This window comes from Miscanthus floridulus, chromosome 6, assembly GCF_019320115.1.
Source record: "Miscanthus floridulus cultivar M001 chromosome 6, ASM1932011v1, whole genome shotgun sequence".
NCBI classification, from domain to species: domain Eukaryota; kingdom Viridiplantae; phylum Streptophyta; class Magnoliopsida; order Poales; family Poaceae; genus Miscanthus; species Miscanthus floridulus.
In genome coordinates this window covers 109,602,508-109,617,950 of record NC_089585.1, presented here as the reverse complement: position 1 = coordinate 109,617,950, position 15,443 = coordinate 109,602,508, and the positions used below count along the sequence as shown (strand labels likewise).

The window sequence follows — 15,443 nt, the reverse complement described above, 5'->3', positions numbered from 1 at the left end:
GTTGTTAGCTCAGCCCCTTTGGCTGCAAAAACCATGGACATGGTGATGCATGAAACATGGCCAACCCCCACCAAGCCCCACATGGCTCGGGGGCTCGAGCCGCCTGACCCGAACTTGGGACTCCACCCGATCGAGGTTTGAAGGTCGGCCCACCAAGGGCTCGAGGCCGCCTTGCATTGAACAGAGCCAGGGGAGAAAATGTAGGTGAGCCCTAGCGGCCTTTGCCTGACCTAGTAAAAAACAGACAGGGTCATCTCGACCTTCTCGTTTGATCCTTACCTTGAGCTAAACCCGTAAAATCTCCATCAAGGAGAGGTCAGCGGGCCACCCAAGTCGCTCTTCGAAGCAACTTGGGCATCTACCGAGAGGCAAGTTAAGGAGTAGTGGAATGCCATATGAGGGCTATGCTGACCCCGTCATGAGCGATGGACCCGGATTCCACTTGAACATGCCCGATAGTGAGCTCACCGAGTGCGTCACTCGATCCATCAAGGAAAGCAACGTTAGCTCAACCCTTCGGTTGCGAAAACTATGGACAGGGCAATGATCACAAAGATGAACCGACCCTCGACCGAACCCCTGCTATGGGAGGAGGCTTGAGGAAAGGGAATCACCACCCCCAAGTCATGCTGTGGGTAACAAAAGAAGGCCGAGACCTTTAAAGTCCTCCCATTTGGAAAAGCCTCTGAAGGAGTATTCTACTCCTCCACAGGCTCGGGGCTATTGTCGGGAACCAATACTAAGGTAACTGAAGAGGAGGAGCTAATAACCATCAACATTGATTCATCCAAGCAGTCAAGAGCATGACTACAGCTCCAACTGACCCCTAGGTGTGCAAGCTCTACCTCGCCCATCCTCTAGGGGCGGTCTCCGCCTTGCCTGACACTGAGGCCATGGGCTCTGTCTTGTCTAGCCTCTAGGGGTGATCTCCACCTCACTTGACACTGAGGCCACGAGCTTTGCCTCGCCCAACCTCTAAGGGCGGGCTCCACCTCGCCCGACCTCTAAGGGCGAGCTCCACCTCGCCCAACACCAAGGTTGTGGGCTCTGCCTCATTCGACCTCTGAGGACGGGCTCCGCCTCGCCTAACCTCTGAGGGCAGGCTCCATCTTGCCCGGCCTCTAGAGCAGGCTCCGCCTCGCCTAACATTTGGGTTTTGTGGTCTGCCTCGCTCGACCTATAAGGGCGGGCTCTATCTTGCCCGACCTCTGAGGGTAGGCTCCCCTCACCTAACACTAAGGCCACAGAGGCCACGGGCTCTGCCTTGCCCAACCTCTAAGGGCAGGCTCCGCCTCGCCTGACCTCTGGGGGGGACACTACCTCGACCGACCCTGAGGCTAGGGGATCTGTCTCACCCGACAAAGACCCATACCACCGCCAACCACTCTAAGTCCAAGCGAATGGGCCTAGGTCAAAGCTTTGGCACTAGGGAGGTGATCAGCATGCCCCGATATAACCCATGGCCGTGATGGGCCATACCTAGGGATTTACATCAGGAACAGCGTCGGGCTTCTAGTGTTGTTTTGCCTAACCCTCGTACGAGCACTGATAGGCGCGTCAGTTCACCACGACGTCTGCCAGGACGGAGTGGAGCTCCACGACCGAGAGACGACGCCTGCGCATGGCGCCAGTGACGGACAGGGCCGTGACGTGGAGTTGTCCCTGTTGATGTCTACAGTGGCGGTGGGACCCACGTGAAGGAAAAGAAGGACCCGACGATCAGAACTTCTCCTTCCCATTTCTCCTATTTTCCCCTCCACTATAACCCATGCTTTCCCTTGACCTGTAAGGCCTACTTTGGCACTACGGGTGAAGTAAACCCGGGAAAAAAGCCCCACGCGTGGAATTTTTTGGACATTTGATTCCCGCCACCATCCCTAGGGAGATTTCCATGTGGGGTGAGTTTTCCCGTGGCTATTTGGCATCCCATTGTGAACTGAACTACAGCTGCAAGCCACAGTCGAAGCAGAGCAGAGCTGCAAGCCACTGCTTTGCTCTACTACAGCTGCACTAAACCTTGGTACGTCTTAGAAAATTGAAAACAATGTCTTAGGAAATCAAGAAACAACATAATTTTTTGAATAATATATGGAAATCATCACATATCAATGCGAACCACAATATTTTTATGCACATAATGCATGAAAAATCACAATATCAAAATTATTTGACATAGTCCAATACATAGAAAATTTAATTCAAGTGGCAAATTCAACTTAGCTAATCCATTCATCACCAAATCATAGATCATCTTCATCCAGATACCCAAAACATATATGAAATTTTTTTTATGGTTCAACTCCTTTCATAAGCAGTGTTCGAGAGAGAAAAAAAGAACTCCTTTGCATAAGCTTCTCACATAGGCACTGCAGCTAGTAAAAACAATTTTCTTCTCAAATCATGCATTTGCTTCCACACCAAAAACCCTATAGGTAAACAAGGAAAAATATTAGTAGCTTAGAGACATACCTAAAGTAAACTAATCTAGTGCTGCTAGGATACATCAACTTAAACCAAGGGTAAACATGTGGCATACCACAGCAAATACTATCATTACTATGCACAATAGTATTCATAGGTAAAATAGCTTGCAGCTACAAGCCTATAGGACTAATTCATAGGTAAGTGCTCAAAACATTGATGAATACCATACCCTAATTTATTAGTAAACTTTGCTGAAATGAAATTGCATAACTTTGTAAAAAGGAAGAAAAGGTTGCTGGTCTAGGGAAGGAAAGTGCTCAGAACTACGTAGATGCTTAGATAAATAACAAGTGTCAACCTAGGCTAACAGAAACACAGAAACAATGTATTGCATGACAAATCTAGTTAAGGGAAACATTAATTAATTTGAGGATGGTCACAGATTAGTGTCAACAATTGTAGTCAATATCAAGCTGTAAGTTGACTGCATCATCATCTAAAAATCTTATTCACTGAAAGTAATCAATATCTAAAAATCAGTAACACAGTCAAACAGTAGACGATAACTCAGTTCACTAAAAGTCATTTAAATGTAAATAGGAAAAGATATGTACTGAATTAATCACAGAAATGGATATGAACTAGTTATAGTTAGCAGTACTATCACAGTTAAATAGTAGATGCATTGGAAACTTGATCTACAGGCTATCACTCTGAAAACTTTAAACATCTCTGAAAACTTGATCTACAGGCTATCACAGTACTATCACAGTTAGCAGTACTATCACTCTGAAAACTTTAAACATCTTATAGCTACCAATTCATGACTGCTTATAAATGTTCTCTATCTCTATCTACCCGTCCATCCCTCCTACTCATATATGCCAATTCATGATTCACAAAAAAATAGGGAAAACACAAAGGATAAGCAGATAAGTTTTCTGCTACAGATATATTAATTATCCACACATATAGAAGCAGCAGTAGCATACTACGTAGAACAGGTAATTCCTAGGCTAATAAAAAATAAGATCAATCGACAGTCATAGCTGTTGGCAAGTGCAAGTTGTTGTTCAAATAATATACCTGCATACAATGACTGCAGCTGCGTTTTTCTTCTCAATTCAAACATTGCCTCCACCAACAATGACTCCATTGATACCATTGTAAGTAAGCATAAGGAAAAGCATTAGCTGCTAAGGCATACCAAAGTAAACTAATCCAGTGGCAGCTAAGCATTACCTAATCTGTTGTTTGAGCCAAATCAAGCGAATATTTTTGTTTTTTATTTTCATGAATACCTCCCTGTCAATCTTAGATTTGAAGATATTCATAGCATATGTCTTCTCCACATCAGTAAGTTTCATTGCATCCACTTCATCGAGACACTTATCAACTGAAAATTCTTCGTCTTATTTCTTATTTTCATTCAGAGCTTCCATGGTTTTATTTGTTTGCATCTACTTAAACTGCACAAAACCATCAATAGCATCACTAATATGACTTTGCTTACACTTTCTCCCACCACTCGTTTCTTGCACAAAATCTTGATTAAAAGGTGCAGGCTGAGCTTCATTGCATGCACTTGAGATGTCTATCCCATCAAAGGTAGCACATGGACTTGTGCTATCAGACACTACAACAGGAGCAACAGGAGCAGCCGGAGCAGCTAGAGCAGCAATAGGAACAAGAGGAGCATGCTGCAAGTGCTCAATTGATGTGAAGTTTAGATCTCCTATAGCAACACTTCCTATGCAAAAAAAATAGTGCACAATCATACTTCCAGTGCAGGCATACTATAACTTAAACTGAAAGCAGTGCACAATCATACTATTAAGTTAGATGGTGCTTTACTCTCAAGTAGAACAATAAGACTACATAACCTTAGAGAGAAGTTTCAAATAACATACCAGCATACAATGACGTATAGTCTTCATATAAAGGAAACGACTTCTTCTAGAACCTAGCTATTTTTCCATTATCCTATTTAATACCAAGACAACAGCATAGGTAGTGCTTGTAACCAGAATATGGCAATAATTTTTTGGTTCAGTGAAAAATTCTTACATTGATCAGTTTCTTCCATTTTTTTGGTTCCGCAATGACCATGGCCAATGAGTCATTCAAACCAACACCACTATCCTTTAATGCTACATGTATCGCCTTCCAGCTGCCCTTTAGCTCCTTTTCCTTCTCTTGTAGCTGCTACTTTGTGAAACATGCTAAAGGATACATTTGGGTAAACTTCTCTGAGATACTTCTTCAACCCTCTCCACTCCATCCATTCTGACCCCTGAACAAGGGGATGTTCACATGGTCCCTCATAATGTCAACAAGCCCTTTCTCATATCTAGAGTTTCATGTAGCCCTTGCCTTCGACATTGCTGCAAGAAATAATTACATAAATACATAACTCATAAAATATTATAGAATGTATTGGAGAATTTATTACAGAATGTTGCATCACATAGAAATACATAACTCATAACATATTATAGAATGTATTAGAGAATTTATTATAGAATGTTGCATTACATAATGTATTATAGAAATACATAACTCATAACTCATAAATTGCATTCCAAACAATACTATCCTGCACATTGTAGGCAACCCACATCTGATGGGCTATCTGATCTCATAGGGTATTTCCATGGTTTTATTCCATCTCACTTGGGTAGTTAGTGTCTCCCTCTGGCATGTCGACATAATTTGATGGGTTGATATTATCAGGTAGGATGTCTAGCCACTCTTCACTCCCATTCAACCCTCTAATGATGTTATGAAACACAGCAGCAGCTGCTGGAATCATAACTTGAGATTCAATTGGGTAATGTGTCCCCACTTTTAGAATTGGAAACCGCTTTTTGAGAACCCCAAAGGCCCTCTCAATGTGATTTCAAAGAATCGCATGCTGATGATTGAACAAATCCTTGTAGTTGGCATATGCATTTCCTCTCTGGCCACATCTCCTGAACTCACTGAGATGATACTTAACTCCTCGGTAGGGAGCAAGGAATGATGGTGTGTTTGCATATCCACCGTCTACAAGATAGAATTTTCCTGTCGGCGTAGTAAATCCCTTGCCAAGAGCAGACCGCAACACTCCTGCATCAGATGCGGATCCTTCCCAACCAGATGAGATGAAAGTGAACTTTAGGTCAAAGTCACATGCAAACATAACATTCTGTGATAGTGTCCCCTTCCTATTTCTATAGGGTCTGGCCTTGTCTTGTCCAATTGTGATTGGGACATGCGTACCATCGATAGCGCCGATGCAGTTCTGCAGGTAAGAAAAATTACTAAAGATTTAGATTGTATTTAGGAATGGTATTAAGGAAAGTGTAATGTATGTATTAACCGACCTGAAAGAATGGCATAAATCTAGGGTCACATGTAATCTTCATGTGTGTGTGGCTTGGATTTGGAAGTCTGATAAATTTTTGGGTTAATGTTGGAATGATATTGAAGACATCATTTATTTTCCTATGCACCGTCTCACCACTATGTTGAAACTCCTTTAGCCTCTCTGTGCTTGCATTATGAGAGAGCATGAACATAAAAAGATCAAGTTGCTCCTCAATCTTCATACCACGTGTGTCACGCAGCAAGTTCTTGGCCCTAAGAAAGTTTGCTATAGTTCTAAATATTTTAGCCTCCATCCTAAATTCTTCCTTGCACCAATTCTCGTGTCCTTCGAGGATCTCTTTAACCTTTTTAGCACCAGGAAGAGAAGAGGTATGTTTAGGTGTTTTCTTTTCGTCGAGAAAGGGCATTACAACAGGGAGAAGAACAAAGAATAACTCCTCATCTTCTTCTTCCTCTTTCAACTAAAAATTCCTAGCAAGCTCTTCCCAAGAAGTCATCTAGTGTTACATATATGAAATTATATTATTACATATATATAAAAAACTACCAAGTACCACAAATCCACAACCACAATTGGCAAAACAGAGCACTAGAGAAAGCATGCTCTTAGGAGGAACACGCTAGGAACTTTCTGAAAGTCAAGGACTGACTTTGAGAAAATTCCTAGCATGCTCCTCCCAAGAATAAAGAATAGCTCAACTAGTGATATGTGGACCCTAGGAACAGTTAGAAATTTCTCAATAAGCTACTGAAGTACTGCACTTGCCAATACACAAGAAAACTTGGTGCTATATCTGAACTGTAAACAGCAGGAGCTCGCGGCTACTACTGAAACTGACAAAATTAAGAGAATAGAAACACTGTGGTTTTTTACTAATAAAAGCAGAAGTGTGGACGACTTACATTTTTTCTCATCTTCAGCACTATCATTATAGGTGTAGTAAACACAGTACAATTTACTTGCATGTGACCATCACCTATTTGAAGTTATATATGGTTTTACTTATGAATAGATCAATAACTATTTGTTCATATCAGACTGAAAGGACTTTAGTAACCGATAATTTTATTCAAGATTATTACAGAACAGTTGATTTGTTTAATGTATTTCCGGTAAAAAGAACACCGTCAATTTATTGCTAATCCAAGTCATGCGAGCAAATAAGACTAATGACTCCAATCCATCTCAGATAACACAAGACAAAGTGCTTTTAGGAATTGGTTGGAGTACAAAAACATTATTTGCTAGGCAATCACCATCAAAAGCATACAAGTTCAGCAACTGTGTTAGCGGCTGCTTGCTAAGGTAGTAAGCTATGCAAATGACTAGATCCCTAACATTCAATTATTGAATCAGAAACCAATTTAACAGATGCACACACAAAATTTCAGGATCCATAAAAAACAGTGTGACAAGAGAAGAGGAGGAACCTTAGGTAGAGCAGAGAGATCCGAGCGAAGGGCAAGAGGTGGTGTCGTGTAGCCGGCAGCGTCGATGCTTCTCATGAATGGCATAATGGGTAGCGGTAGCGGTGTCCTGGCTCACGGATTTACAGCTCCAAGATCCACGAAAAGCAATGGAGGTGTGGGTCAAACCCTAGCGGATCCAGAAACTACTACAACGAAAGAGATGAGGTGCACTGACCTTCGAGACAGATGGCAATGGCGGTGGAGATGGCGACGACGGACGAGGTGCGTGGCGACGACGGTGGATGAGCTAGGTGGCGGCGGTGAAGGAGTGCCTAAGAGCGACCCCCGCGTCGACGTCGCACGCACGAGAGAGACCAAGCGACAGTGAGGTGGAGGGATGTCGCGGCGGCGGACGGATGCCGGGGCGGGGGTTGCCGGATGCTGTGGTGGCGGCGGCCTCGCGACTGGGCGACGTCGCGAGCGGAAGAAGAAAGCTCGCAAGTCGCACGGGGAAACCCTCCCGGCCTAACGAGTCGTGGATTTTTTACGCGCGAAAAACGCAGGGAAGCGGGCTGCGATCCTCGCCTTGGTGGGTTGCCAAAGGGCGCACAAATTTAGCCCGGGGAAGGATGGCATGGGACAATTAGCCCAAGAAAAAGGCCATGATCCCACTGAGAATCTGGGCTGCCAAAGTAGGTTTAAAAGGGAAAGCAGGACGTCCCATAAAAGGTATCGCAAGACATCGTATCAATTCGAACTCAATCCCATCGAACCATGAACCGATCAGAACACACGAGCACACAGCCAAAAAGCAACCGAGCTCTCGGTACTCATTCGTTCCTCTCACCAGAGACTTGTGACATGTTCCTCTCTCAACCGTTTATAACCCCTATTATGAATTTTCAGTGCTAATAACATGAGCAGCAGTAACGAACTAAACGTATGGACATTCCACCCAAACCAGTATAAATCTCATGTCCTCCTAGCACACAATCTGAGTGAGACGCAGTATTAGAAATTTACTTATCGCGACGACTTAAAACACCGACAGCATCCCTACGGCCGGCGCGCTCGCCACCGAGGCCGGCGTCCTAGGCTCCCTGTGGCTCACGGTGCCCCCTGCGCTGGCACGCTCGTGGCTCATCGCCGCGGCCAGCACGCTCACAGCTCGCGCCCCAACCGGCACGCTCGCAACCGGTGAGCCTGCCGAGGGATCGTCTAGCCGTCAGCCAGGGCACCGAGCTCGTGGTTGGGCACCGCGTCGCCAAACACCCAAGCCACGAACAAGACAACGTTGCACGTGTGCTTGGGCGAGGGGTACTTGACGGAGCCGCCGCTGCCATGAGAAAAGGCTGAAGAAGCTAGAAAGTGAGATAGGGTTCCATTGGAGGAGCGCTGATAGCCAGTTTTGTTCAGTGCGGACACAATCTGAACCGTCCAATCAAATCGGACGCACGCTGATGTCGGCCGCGAGAGGGTTGTTCGATTTGTCATGGGCTGGAGTTTGCCATTGGTCTTCAATTAATTATTTGCAGATGTGCAGCCCAACTGGTCAGTTAGGCCCAGGGCCACGTTCCTTTTCTCATGATGAGTTGGCCTGGTTCGTCCTAATAAAGTTTAATTGGCTACAGTTTGCCATATTGTTTCTACCACTTCAAGTAAGTCCAAGATATTACTATGGTTTATTTACATGAGAAAAAACAGCTAAGTCTAAGTTGGTTCATACTTATTGGTTTATGAATATATAGATTTTTTTACATATGTTACAACGTACTCCCTCTGTCCCAAAATAGATGTTCTTACGAGATATGTGTAGGTGAAACTTTTTCAACTTTGACTAGGTTTATAGAAAATACGTGCAAAATTTATATCTCTAAATAAATTTATTATGAAAGTATATTCAACGATCTACCTAATGATACCAATTATGTACTATAAATATTAACATTCTTTTATATATATTTGGTCAAAGTTAAAAGTGTTTGAGTTCTCGGAAGTGAGATGATATCTATTTTGGGACGGAGGGAGTATAAGCCTATTTGCTACTCTACATTACTGCACAATAGAAGTTTTTTTTTCTTATGTCGCTTCTATAAGCCTCCCTATAAATGTCCAACTAAATTCTTTTGCTTTTAAAAGGGCACAACATGGTTTTAAAAAATTATGTAGAGACCATAAGACTAATATAGACATGTAGTTGCAATACTTTGGCAATTATGTTATCGTAACACACGCTGACGCTAAGATCAGCTATGAAAAACAATATCCTAGGAATAATTAAATACCCTAATAAAACATGTACGACGAGCATTGAGATAAATAATAAATAAAGAAAATCTACTCCAGAAAGGCAAATTTGCTAGTTCTTCCTAAAAGGCTAGTCTCAATGGGGTATCATTGGAGTTTCATGGATATTAAATATGCTGATGTGGCACCATATTGATGAAGAGAGATAATAAAAGTTTCATGAGAGTAGAGAGAGTTTCATCCCCATGAAACTCTTCTGCACTGTTTTAAAAATATGGATGCATTGAAAACTGAGATGTGAAACCTCCATTGAGACTGGCCTAAGTTGTTTTTTAGCTTCCCTTATATGCATAGTTTTTCAGATAAAGTTAGGTGAAAACTAGTTTTTTCTAGCTTTCTCTTTACTATCTTCCCTGCAAAATTATTTTACCAAATGATTTTTTAAATAGTTTTAGCATCACTGGTGAAGCTATACGAAACAAGCCTTAGTGGGCAACTGATTTAAGGCAAGCAAGCGTGACATCAGATCTGCTCTTATTTTATCTTTAAATTAATGCGAATAAGTAGACAGACTTGAGAGTAGGTGCACCTACATATGATATTTGGTTCGAGAAATCACTCTATTCTACATCAGATGATGCATCGTAGGTCCATTCTTTAAATTTGATGGAATGACTATATTTCTCATACTGATACTAAATATTAGCTTATAAAAAAATAAGGTGATGATAAAACAACCAATTTTATTTCGCAAACCCGACAAACAAAGTGAGGAGTGAAAAGATGATGGACTAACTCATTTTTCAACCCAAACATCATATATCTCTCTCTACTACTCTCTCTCTCTCTCTCCTTCTCTGGTGAAGGCATGTTTCTCTCCGTTACTGAATAAAGGCACGTTTGCTTGAGCTATAGTTTTTGGATTTTTAGCTCAAAAGCTAGCTTCTGACTTCTGGCTGTTGCCTTTTGCTATTGCCTTTTTAATAGTTTTTTAGCTTCTTATAGCACACTAAAAGTCAGAAAAACTCCTCCCAATATGTTTTCATCTTTTAATTCATTTTCAGAAGTCAAGTTTTCAAAAGTCAACTCAACGGCTAGGATATTTATTTTTAGCTTATGGCTAGTAAAAGCCAACAAATAGGTCCTAAACAATCCATAGAGTCGTATTAAAACATTTTTTATATCGGATTTATAGAAAAAAGTATAAATGTTTATGACACTAAATGAGTGTACTATAAAAATATATTTTATACTGTATCTACTGATACTAATTTATAAAAAAGTATGTAACATTGGACCGCACTACCTACGAATCCTAACTACGCCGTTGTGAGACATGGGACTATAGGACACTATGGCAATGTCGCACATGGCCCGTTGGTAGTAAATTTCCTTGTTATTTAGCCCTCTCCTTGGCATAGACAACAATGTGAGAGTTTTGTCAACGGAGAAAAACCCTCCCCTCCATATGTCCTCCTCTGCATGACCCGCAGCCGAGCTGAACCATCTGCATGTGTCATGGTAAATCATTGCTAGAGTTTCCCCGACCATTAGAAACCAAAGTACTGCTAGCCATGACCACCAACTCAAGCCATATCATGTCAGTTGAGTTGTTGCCCTTAACTTCATCCCAGTGCACCGCCTGATCCCTTAGGTTGAGCCCCTATCCTATTGTGCTATGGCACCAATAACCCGTCTTGTGAAAATGTCCCTAGTCAATGTAGAGGGATGGTGATGAAGAGTTTGAACCTCAAGCTCCACCCTGGTGATGGAAAGGTATAAACTACTCCCTCTATTCCTAATTGTAATTTGTTTTGGCTTTTTTAATACATAGTTTTTACTATATATCTAGATATAATGTATATCTAAGTGTGTAGTAAAAGCTATGCATCTAGAAAAGTTAGAACGACTTACAATTCGGAAGGGAGGTAGTAGCATGGATGTCGTTGGATGTATAAACTATCAATGTTGAGATTGCTTTGCCAAATAAGGCAATGTAATTTGTTTTCTTTTTGAAATATTGGGCAGGAACATTGTCATATATCATTTAAGAAGTAGTCACATTTTACATGTTATATTGCATTTTAAGATGGTGTAACTCAGGGCATTTAGAACTGTACTCCCTCATTCCCCCCAAAAATGTTATTTTTTCTATGAATCTAGATAAATATCTGTCTAGATTCATAGTAAAAAAACGACATTTCTTTTAGAATGGAGGGAACAGAGGGAGTACATTTAAAAAAAAAAGATCGGAGGGAGTACATTAGAAACTAAACTATGTAGGGCTAATTAACCTTTTGGAACCGAGGGAGTACATTAGGAACTAAACTATGCAGGGCTAACCTCATGCCTGCCTTCTCAAAGCCATCTCTTACTTGGTTAAAAGCATTATTTGTGAAGGTGTCTTCATAACCCCTTCGAATATCCTCCTATTTCTCTAGGTTCTAGCATGGGTAAATAATGATAGTCGTTTTTCATTTGTTTCCAAATAAATACTCTTTTGCATTCTATGCTGATATGCTCCAGTAGTCATGTGTTATCATGATGTTTAAGACGGCTTAACTAGCCTGTATACAGTGCAATTTGACTGTCCTAAACGCCATCCTTTCACGACTAGAGGGGAATATGTTTTATTCTGTCTGCTTCCGGATCTAAGCATAGCTGTAACTAACTTTGACCGCGGTCTCTCGCACAACTAACTGTTCAGAGATGGCAAAAACGACACAGGCGCAACCCCCTCTTTGGTTTCTGATCTACTACACGGCACAGAGCACCAAAGCCCCTATAACCCCAACCACAGAGCCGATGATCGATTCGTCGATGACCAGACGCGACGCACCCGCCGTCGGCGGTGGAGCATGCGCGTTCTCGGGCGCCGAGGCCCACACCGGTGAAGGTGCCGGCGGGAACGAAGAGTCAGGTGCCGGCGCCACTGCCGGTTCCGGCGGCGTCGTCGGCCGGCGAACCGCCATCACGATTATGTACAGCTTCTAGCCCTTTTGGCACCGGTCCTCGTCGCTGCTGATGAAGAAGAACGGGCCGGACCGGTCGAGCCTGAACACCGAACTGCCGCTGCTGCCTACGGCGGCTTGGAGCCGCCGGACCGTGTTGCACGTGTCGAAGTCCTGCCCCGTCACCTGCAGCACCGAGTCGACGCCCTTCTCGTGCGTGAACACTGCGAGCCAGGAGGAAGGAGCACGTATACGTCATGCATGATTCGAGGACCCTTCGTGAGGGCAAAATGAGGAGAGGAGAGATGACGCAGTTACCGATGGTGTCGTTCACCTGGAACCGGTTACGCCCGGCCCAGTGGTTGTAGTTCTCGGTGGGGTCGAAGACCCAGCCGTCGCGGCCACCCGCGTAGAAGACGTAAGCCTCCGACGAGCAAACCACGGCCGCCAAGCCGACGACGATCACCAGGCACAGGCAGGCCGGCACCGAAGACCACACCTGAGAAGCCCCAATATCTCGCGGTCCGTGGGCCGGCTACGTCCAGAGGCGGTGCGCCGACCGAGAAATGGTATGTACGGCTGCAAAGGGAACTCTGGTGGTTTATATAGGCGCAAGGCGCAAGGCGAGTGATACAGTTGCTGACCTCGGCAGGCACAGGTCGGTGGAGGCCCCGGAGAGATGCATGCCGATGACTCTGCACTCTGCAGTCTGCACGAACCAGCGAGAGTGCACCGCTTTGCGGCCTGGGGGTTGATCGAGATATCCATCTTCTTCCTTGGGTCTTCGATGATCGATGTCATGCACGCCTGCGGCGGCCGGCACCCGCAGACCCGACCGGGGCACCCGCAGACCCGACCGGGGCACCCAAGGAAGACAGTCTCGTTTGTATACCATCTCTATATATATATCCACTTCTGTATCTCTATTGTGTCCATTTTCTTACGTGTGGAATTAATGCACGTCCTAGGGACGGGTGTATATCTCGAAGCAAATCATACATGATAATGCTTTGCTTCTTGTTGAAATGTGTCGTTTCTTTGCTAAGAAAATGCCATATGTCACTGCAGGATCATATTTCAAGCGAGTCAACATGCAAAACATCTGACTAGAGAAACTATCACTGAAGTGTTGAGCGGCAGCCAGAAATTTCTCGTTCATCTTCAGTTCAAGCTAAAGTCAAAATTTACTGTATATATATCCATCCTCTGTTGGGGGAAAAAAAATACGTTGACCAACTTGAGGACGCTAAAATAGTATGCCTTTGGCTTCTCGTACATCTCCGAACGCAGCCGCCAGGATATTGCTACTATATATACGCCATTAATTTCTATCTCTATCTAATCTACTAGTGATATAATGATATTAAAGCCAAACAGATTTCTTCATCCATCAGGACGCCCGACCGTTTCTCATTTCCGTCGCCGCCTTTTGTTTTGTTTTTTCAACACCCATCGACCCGTTTCCCCTTCCCGTCACCTGTTTTTTTTTATATTAGATAGAGATTCCAGTGATAGTCTAATTAACTAAACCGTAAATTAAAATTTTGAACAATTTATACGTCTAACTTTACATCTAAGTCATTCATCAACTTATATATATTTTAGTTATACAAACAAGTTATACAATTAACTATTTTTTGAAAAGCTACCAAGCTATACACATAACTTTTATGCACAACATATTACCACAACTTATATGTCACAACCTTTACAATATAAAATTTTGCCGAGCAGAACTTATTAACACAAGTTTTTATCTTAACTTTTATCGGACATCGTTGACAAGTTGTATAGAATAACTTAAGTACATAAATTTTTAGAATAACTTATTAACATATGTTGGGTTTCATAACTTTTTGTACATAAGTTATGTTTTTATAACTTTTGTATTTACAAGTTTTTGGCATAAAGTCATATGTTATAAGTTATATGAGTCGGTACGCATAAATTGCTACTAGAAAAAAATTATTTGAAACACATGTAAGTGGGGTCTAGTTTTATTCGTTTCGTCGCATAGAACACACCGGTGCACACGAAATTAAAAACGAATATACCGTTTAAAAGTTATAGCATTTTGAAATAAATATTTTCCTTTTTTTATGATGTCAGCAGCTTGGGAAAGCACGTCTTAAGAGGAGAACGGCGGCTGCGCGCGTGGTTCCCTTCATAAAAGGATATGGACAGGATTGATTTTTGTTAGCTGAAAATCATTCGCTACATTTAATTTAGTCGGGCGTTCGCCATTTAGTATGGTTGTCTCCAGGGGCGGATCCAACGGTGGGGTGGGGTCGAGCCCCCCTACCCTTACCGGAGCAGTGGAACCCTTGTGGAGCCCACATGAATTTTTAGTTAAAGTTCTATAGTGTAGAGGGGCTAAGACTTAAGATCGAGCAGCAGTGTTGTTCAGTTTCCCTAAAATATTTTCTAAATCCGCCGCTGGTCGTCTCCAGACCTCGACGAGGGGCAGAGGACAGACGACCAGAGTCCAGAGGGGAACAGCTGAACAAGTGACCGATCTGGCCGGAGTGATGAGCTGAAAGGCCGGAGTATGGGCCGATCTGGCCTTGGCAAACCAGGCCCGCCAAGCAAGTCATATTCGCATGGGCTTGGACAAATTACGGCCCAATAGACCACCTCAAATGTTACTTACAGTATGCAAAACAGTTATGAGCTTACATGTCATGGAAACAGCACTCGGTTCCGATTTGTATCCATCCCATCCCAAGAGACCTTCCCCTCTACCCTCAAAAAAAAAAAAAAAAACTATCCCAAGAGACCTTTTTGAGACAGCAGAAACTTTTGTCAATCAGCGATACCGACCGTGCAATTCTTCAAAAATATTTCTATTGCCTCATTGCATCTGGACACGAGTAGGACATGGATGACCTGATTTTCGCTGCTGATGAGACAAATCAGATGCAAACACAAAGCCTGCTCCGTCAGCAGCCCACGGATTAGCGGCTAATCAGCACACTGTCTCACCCACTGACCAGCTGCTGCCCAGGAGGGTTCACCCTATTGTACCCATTGCTGTCCACATCC

General features: G+C 43.2%; 1 long non-coding RNA gene and 1 pseudogene across 1 annotated transcript; both read right to left on the bottom strand.

The window, feature by feature from the left end:
* Positions 1–4,351: 4,351 nt before the first annotated feature.
* LOC136459005 (uncharacterized) lies at positions 4,352–8,562 on the bottom strand. Its single transcript, XR_010760120.1, has 3 exons — positions 7,225–8,562; positions 4,492–4,808; positions 4,352–4,407 (listed from the first exon to the last, which is right to left on the bottom strand). It is a non-coding gene; the product is annotated as an uncharacterized lncRNA (long non-coding RNA).
* Positions 8,563–12,206: 3,644 nt separating this feature from the next.
* LOC136461000 (early nodulin-like protein 1) lies at positions 12,207–13,296 on the bottom strand (annotated as a pseudogene).
* Positions 13,297–15,443: the final 2,147 nt, after the last annotated feature.